Raw genomic sequence first — 8,223 nt, forward strand, 5'->3', positions numbered from 1 at the left:
CAGATAACAACCTAAACAAACTCAAGTATTGGATTGGCTCGGCCACATTGTCCATCCAATGTGACTGGGCAAAGGAAATGCAATGCAGTGTCAGGTTGATCTTGTAATGTTGTTATCCTTAGATTGTCTGGGATGTAATATTTGAGATGTCCATTTGAGGGAAGGCGCTGAAAGGCATATAAAAATTGTACATTTGACCCAATTAAGCGCCATAACAAATAAAATCATGGATGATGTATGATTGCTACATTCGTGGTTTGCTATCAAACCGTATAAATCCAAAGCTTTATTGGTCAAAGACAAAGCTTACAGGGGGTCGACACAGGGGTCATAAGACCCGGTAAGGCATATACGATGACCCAAACTGAATGATAATACATAATTAACTAACTAACAAACTAATGATAAGCCCAGGTAATGAAGCGTTTGTATCTATCCTCAAAAGTAGCTTAAGTTAGCAGGCTCCTCTACTCCAAAAAATTTAGGGTTCCTTCGTCTCTCGTCGGTGCTGCCCCAAGTCCGCCTCGTCTCCGGTAGCCTTAGGGTCATGGGACATGGTGGATTCCGACCCTTGCCAGCCGGAGGGCTTCATTTTTGGATCTTTCTTTGAATTTTGTGAGGATTTGTGTCCTGCTCAGGTAGACGAGACGACGGCGACTCCCTGAATATGAAATAAGATTCTCCCTGTCTACCCCCGTTCCGGTGGTGCGTCTAACATCGTCGGTAGGCGTGTGGAGTTGTATCTCAGGTGGATCTGTCTTTGGTGGATCTGCTCAGATCTGGTCATCGTTCGTCCATGTTTGTGTGTCTTCAGGTTGGATCCTTTTGATCTATGCTACTACAACAAGTTTTGCCCGGCTCCAAAGATGAAGGGGCGATGACAGCGGCATGCCTTAGACTCGCTTCAGTGCTTATAGTCGTCGCCAGGTGGTCTACGAATTTGGATGTCATTTTTATTATTTCTGGTGTTTGTTGTAATGTCATCATTGAAGATGAATGGATTAGAAGATTTCTTGAAAAAAAATGTTCCTCAGTTTGTGAGCCTCGAAATTGTGGCAATAGCTGGAGGAGGCATTGTGCTCATCTTCGGTTCTCGCCATGGTGCCTCTACCGCAGGAGGAGGCAGTGAGCCTGTCACCAACTCGATGGCCACACCACGGGATGGTGGCTTTTCTGTTTTTCTGAGAAACAGGGGATGGTGGTTTTGCCAGCTCTTCCAGTTCCAGGCTTATTGCTGGGCCTCATTTCCATGGGCCGAGCATTCACTATGGTGAGAGGGAATTGTCAAAAAAAAAGAGGGGAAAAGTAGACGCACGAGCAGAGCTCATCGTCTTGGGCGTGGCGGTGCTCTGCTCCATCGATCCCCTTCCCCACCCAAATCGGAGCCACGCTCGCCGGCGGGATCCTCCTCCACCACCGCCCTAATTCCTCCAGCACCTCTACGCTCGCCTTCTCTCCATCCCGGACCTCGCCCCACCGCGGAGTGGCTGGCCGGGGACTCTTGGTGCCGGAGACGGGAGGGGGGCATCGCCGGCGACCGGAGAGGAGAGGCGAGGGGAGGCTCGCGCTTCGGAAAGGGTCGTTGTCGTCTCGCCGGAGCCGTGGGCGCACGCGCGGCGGAGCTAGGGGAGGCCACGGCCAGGGGCCACTGCGGTAAGCGGGCAACTGTACTGCCACACCACTGCAAATCTCTTTGCCTCACATCGCCTATCTAGGCGGATTTCCACTGCTTTATTAAGTTAGGCCTCAGCAATGTTATCACCAAGTATAATAACTACGAGACTTGTATGGATAGCTGTAGGTAGGTGTCTAGGGTTACAGGGCCGCAGGGGGGGGGGGGGGGGGGGGGGGGAGCTATGCAATAAAAAAGAAATAATTAGTAAATCGATTTTTCATGTGTTTTAAGACTTGTTGAGTTCGGTGGAATAATGCAGTTAAACATATTGAGGTTGAGGTAAATCCAAGAAACACATGATAACTGTAGGTGACTTTCCAAATCTTTTGAAAATTGCCGTATTAAAGAACTTGAAGTTCTAGGAAAGCCCTGTAAATTTTGCGATACTTGTGGGTGACCTGCAAGAAAATATGCTTGCTAAGTGATACACATTTTTGCAGAGAAGTATTAATGTAGATTTATGTATTTGCACCACACCATGTAAAGATAAATTTTGACAAACCATGTAACTTCAGTCTCATGAGAATAAAGTAAGGAGAACTCTAATTTCAGTAGTAAGTCCATTGTGATATAATATCCAGTAGTAAGTCCATTGTGATATAATATCCAGCAAAACTGGCCTACTTTAACAAAAACCGGGCTGCAAATGCTATAGGACTGCTGTGACCAAACCATTCAATGTTCCATCGACCTTCCAAATAGGATGATCTGAAAAGTGAAACACATGTTAACGAATGAGGATCAACGAAATGTCTGTACAACAGAACTATTTTATTTAGAAATGATGATGCGAGTTCTTCTTTAGGATAAACAGACAAAGGGGTAGGGGTAGCTATCATTCGAACTTACCTGTGTTGGAATCTTGTACAGAGTTCGATTCCCCACGGTGTAATTGCCATGGATGAGCAGTTCATCCTCCGCGTGCCCCCTTCTGTGGCGGAGCAGATTGAGCGTCTTATGAACGAATCTGCTGCCGGCTCATCCTCCAACCCCGAGGATGCCTCCCTCGACCTCTCCTTCTCAGGTGACCCCCGCCTCTCTTCATCTTTGCCCCGCAAATTCTACTTCCTGTTTGCGCGGGAAATTGTTGTAGAGTGGTAGAACTGCGGATCTGAGGAGCAACCGAGACAGGGTATTTCTCAGAGAATACACTGAAACAGAGACGGGCATTTGTTAGATAGTTTGCTGGCGGAGCAGCATGCCAGCATGCGGTTTGACGAACTACTAACTGGTATTGGAGTACCCTGCCCTAGCGATATGCCGATATCTAGCACTACTGGCTCGCATCATGGTATATTGGTATGTGTTAAGTGTTCTTGGTAGTTTGGAGGGAACAGCCCATCGCCGGCCGGCCGGCGATTGCACGCTTCTTTGTGCTATCTCCTATCTGAAACATGAATAAAGTGAACCATGATTAACACTGTATTTGTTGATGCCCTAGATTTGCACTGATAGGTTGGAATGTGTTGTTAGCAGATTAGTCTGTTGTAACTGTCTCATTAACATAATTCAAATGAGCGTTGCTCACGCAGATTAAATAGATAATTGAAGTATCACCGTATCACAAAACTCCACACCTGTGTTGTTTCTTTGTAGCTCAACAGTTGCTGCGTTCTAGATATTTATCTGCGGATGAGATGAGATCAGTTTGAAGATCTCACTTAACTGTTTTCTGTGTTCGTTTTCCCTTTTCCACAAGTTACTGGGATTGCATTTATTGGCTCAGATGTGCTCAACTTGCCTTATTTATAACCAGTCTATATTGGCAACAAAAAAGAAACTTGGGTCAGTAAATATATGATTCTGAAAAACTTAGGCTTTTTCATAGTGGCATGCCAGGCTCTTACTAGACAACCTCTGTAGTTATACCTTCAAATGCTGATAAATTAATTCATGCCAAACTTTAGATGTAGCATTGTGTATGTGCATATTCAGTTTATGCGTTTCATTTCCTGTAATTACAACACAATGGTCTCTCTTGGTTTTTTAGAATACAACTTACTATAGTAGTATATAATTGTTATCAGGACTGATCTTTACTTAATCTTTATTGCCTTCTGGTTGATGGTATTTTTCCTCCTACAGATGATGGAAGAAGTGGCACATTCATGATTGGTAACAAGAGCTTTCCTGCATCTCTCTTGGATCTCCCAACTGTTGTGGAGTCATATAAGACATATGATGATTCATTTTTAGTTAAAGCTGCTGATATTGGTCAGGTAAAAGTGAAGGTTTGCGTATATATCTCATTAATTTGTAGGCCTTATAATCATTTTAAACTGGAACAGATGGTAATGGTAAGAGAAGATGTTGATCCTGCTCCAGGAGAAGTTGAATACAAGCATGGACTTACTCCTCCAATGAGGGATGCACGTAGGCGACGTTATCGCAGAGAGCCTGACTTGAATGTATATATGAATTGACTACTCTTCAGCTATAGTTTTTTCCATGTTGATTGAAATATACTGTTAATCAGGATGCTAAAGCTTGCATGCACTCATTTTTGCAGGCAGAGCTTGTTCACCGTGTTGAGAAGGATCTTATAAGTATTATGCATGGAGTGTCTGTCAGTATCCTTTTGGTCTGTGTGATATGCAAAATATTTCTCCTTATTGCAATGGAATAAATGGCAATAATTTGTTTCTTTCTGTACTGTTTGGTTGGTAGTTTTGCACTTCCATTGTCTCATCATCAACTTCCTAATGCACAAACTGCTTGCCCTTCACTTTAGAAACCATTATGTCTATAAGTACTTCCCTTGTTGATAAAGATAATGTTGTGAATCTCCTAAGCATGCCATTATAGTGATTGCGTATAGATGTTTCCAAACCTAACCTTGTTAAAAGATCGACACCGACGTCATAGGTTTTGTAACATGATTGCATTGTGTTCATTGGTCAAACCATCATAGAAAGGAAATCTCGCTGTTTGTATGCCAACCTGTCTACGTATAAAGTTCTTTAACTTGTTTGTAGAAAGTGGTGAAGGTGGGGGTGGTGAAGGTGGTGACCGCAAGAAAGCTGCACCAGCTCCTGCACCCAAGCCAGACGCTCAAGAGCCTGCTGCAAATGGCGAAGAAGCTGAGCCTGAGAGGAGTGACTCTGATGACTCGGAGAACTGAAGTGGGCCAGAATAGATAGTGTAGCTTCAGTTGGCCGAGCAATCCGGTGAATTAAGCGATTCAGATCAAAGAAAGTGTACTTTTACCAAGCAAGGGCGCTTGTTGTCTTTTTAGGACCTATTGGTTATCATCTGAATAATATTAGGAGTGTGCGACTTTGCATCATGGTGGAAGAGGTCATAAGGGTGATTGTAACTGCTGCTAGTTCCTGAATTTTGCACTCCAGTTCTGTTACTTCGAACGACGAATTGGATGATATATCACCGTAATTTTAGTCTGGCCAATGTGCGAGAAGATATAGAGCAGCTCGGGGTGATATCCCAAGATTTTTTTTTTTTTACACAAATGGTCCATCACTAGTTTTGATACAACTCTGATAGATTTGATTATCTTTTGGAAATATTCTGATGTCTGCAATAGCAGCATGTGCATATAAGTAACCATTCTCCTGATTTACCAATATGTGGAATCTCTGTTATCTCTATAAGTAAGTTCGTAACATGCGTATGTTTTTTCAAAAGTAACAGAATTGGAGTGCAATTATGTTTTGATTTGTATTAAAAAACAAGCTCATTGGAGCTCGGCCTTTGCAACGCCACACCTGCTAGGTGGTGCCTTATTTAAAGACGCCGACTATGGGTATCTTCCTCCTTGGCTTTTATTTTTTATTTTTATTTTCTGCTGGTTGGTATGTTGAATGTGTGCATTGTCCATGCTTTGCCATCATGGTGTTGCAAAGGCCGAGTTTAATTATTGTCCTAGGGTGATGTGCATCAATGAAATTGCCAAATATAGAAAATCACCATGCGCTTTAATAATGTTCTAATCGCTCTATGATGCAAGAGGAGATGGTTATTATTTTTGTATGTAATGTCTTTACGTTGATACGACATCAGATTAAGGAGCATGCAAATGATTGGTTCAAGACCTCACTGTAGGAGAACATACATACTCACAAGTCATAAACACTTGGTAACTAGAGAAGAGTGATAAGAGATGTGTATTTATGAAGTGTTGATGCTTCTCTATTTACTCTTGCTGGTACGGTATGGAGCACACAAAGGATTTGTTCGAGACCTAACTGCAGGAGAAGATATATAAAGTACTCACAAGTGATAAACATTTGGGAACTAAAGAATAATGAGAGATGGGTATTTATGAAGTGTTGGTGCTTCTCTATTTACTCCTGCTCTCGTAGGACACTAACCCTTTCTTTTTACCATAGCCCATCATTTTGAGGAAGCACCCCTAGCATAAAAAAAACGCCCTTCCCGATCTTCTACCGAGTCCATCCCATATATGCTTCGCTTCCCATCACAAGGCAAATGAATAATCAGTTGAGGTTTGTGCGTGTCGGCTCCTCTTCTTCTCCATGTAATAAAGTGGAACAAACCGAGAAACCATGTTCTCTCTCTTGTTAGTTCATTAGTTTGGAATGGAAGGTATTGGGACGTGAGAAGGTGTGCAACCAGCTCTTGCACGAAGGCGCATAGAGAATTGATGTCACTGTAATTTGAGTTGAATTGGCATAGCACTTAAATTCACTTATCTTGTAACTCTAAGCACAACATCTTGGAAATAAAAGGGCGAGCACATGCTGAGTATCTTGTGCTGGAGAATTGCCTGTATCGTGACTTTAACTTAACTTATATGAGCACCCACTAGAAACCCGTCTATGTCTATGACGTGTGCCTATCGTAAATGGTTTCTTGTTTTTCTCATGTGTGATGTCTCTACGTCATAAAGGGTTTTTTCCAATTTGTACATCCACATTTTCTTGAAACTTATGCATTTTTTGGATATAAGAACATTTTTTTCGAATGAAAAATGGTTCCCAAATTGGTTGGTACCAAGATTTTGGTAATCCTCGTGATTTTTGATTAATTATGTGGACATTTTACTTGATATATGAATTATTTATGGAAATAAAGGTATGAAGCATCTTCTTCCTTTTGTCTTGAGATGTGAACATTTTAACTATATTTTAAAAAATAAAATTTAAACTAAATATAGGCGGTAAATGGGTCGGCAACCCAATTTAACTGGGATAAACACCGGTGCAACACCTAGGAAGGCCCAGGGGATGGGTTGGATTGTGCCAGGTGATGTACAAATAGACCGCACCTATCCCAGTTCATGCATCAATTCCACTACACTGTCGGTCAACGTTTACTGCGCGAGAAGTTCGCCCAGCAAGCACGCATGGGGTTATGAGTGAGATCAGAAACCTGCGTCGGTGTGTGTGGATCGATAAATCAATTGTCTTGCACCAGGAGGAGCAATTTTAGGAAATGCCTCGCTTTTCCTAGGACTTCGCCGCACCTATGCCCACCAGCGTGCGGTGGGTTCTTTTTTTTTTTTAAACGGAGGCAAAAGATTTGCCTCATATATTAAATGAGGAGGAGAAAGAGTTTGTTACAACACAGTGCCAAGAAACGGCATGGCAATTACTCTCGCAATAAGAAAGACCCTAAATTTTTCGCCCCGGCTTTAACCCAAAGGTTAGACTCTTCGATCACATTGTTTAGCAAGACAAGCGGAGGGGCACTTTTGTGTCTAAACACCCTTGCATTACGCTCATTCCAGATCACCCATGAAACCAACATGGTTATCGAAGCCTTCGCTTTTCGGTTGGCGGTGCCCTCGGCGCTCAAACTCGCCCACCATTCCTTGATGGAGTCGTACAAGTGCCATGCGGACGTGTCCATGTCGTGGATGCAGAGCTTCTGAATCACCATGTTCCAGAGCCTGAGGGTGAAGCGGCATCTGAAGAATAGATGGGGACCGCATTCCTGCACCCCTCTGCACAAGGGACAAGGGCCACAGTTTGGCCAGCCTCGCCTCTGCAATCTGTCTGCAGTCCAGATCCTATCTTGAAGCGCGAGCCAAGCAAAGAACTTGACTTTCGGAGGGGCCCAAACCTTCCAAACCATTTGGTCCATGGGGGAGAGGACCAAGCCCAAAAACTGCGCCCTGTACGCGGAGGCTGCGGAGTAGTTCCCGGAAGCCGTGTGCTTCCAAAGTATGTCATCGTCGGCAAGCTCATCAAGGTGGACCTCTTGGAGCAGCGTCCATAGGGTGAAGAATTGTGAAACATGCTCAATGGAGGCCGGTGTAGGTGGTCTGATTTTGAGAATCCACGCGCTCTCCTTGAGGGCCTCCCGCACCTTCCAGCGCTTCCGCGAGGAAGCCTCATAAATGAGCGGAGCGATGTCTCTGGGCTTGCGACCCAGAAGCCAAGGAGAGTCCCAAAAAGGTGTCCGCGCACCATTGCCAACCGTGATGGTGGTACATGCGTAGAAAAAATTTAGGTCATCCTCATCACACGGGTTCCCACCTCCAACCCACAGCTTTGTGGGCTCCTTCCACTCATACCAAGGCCACCGCAGACGCAAGGCCCGCGCGAACTTGAAGGTGTTTAGGACCC

General features: G+C 44.0%; 1 pseudogene; it reads left to right on the forward strand.

Moving 5' to 3' along the window:
* The first annotated feature begins 877 nt into the window (after positions 1-877).
* LOC123167579 (uncharacterized) lies at positions 878-5,094 on the forward strand (annotated as a pseudogene).
* The last annotated feature ends 3,129 nt before the right edge of the window (positions 5,095-8,223 follow it).

This window comes from Triticum aestivum, chromosome 7D (genome assembly GCF_018294505.1).
Source record: "Triticum aestivum cultivar Chinese Spring chromosome 7D, IWGSC CS RefSeq v2.1, whole genome shotgun sequence".
Taxonomy (NCBI): Eukaryota; Viridiplantae; Streptophyta; class Magnoliopsida; order Poales; family Poaceae; genus Triticum; species Triticum aestivum.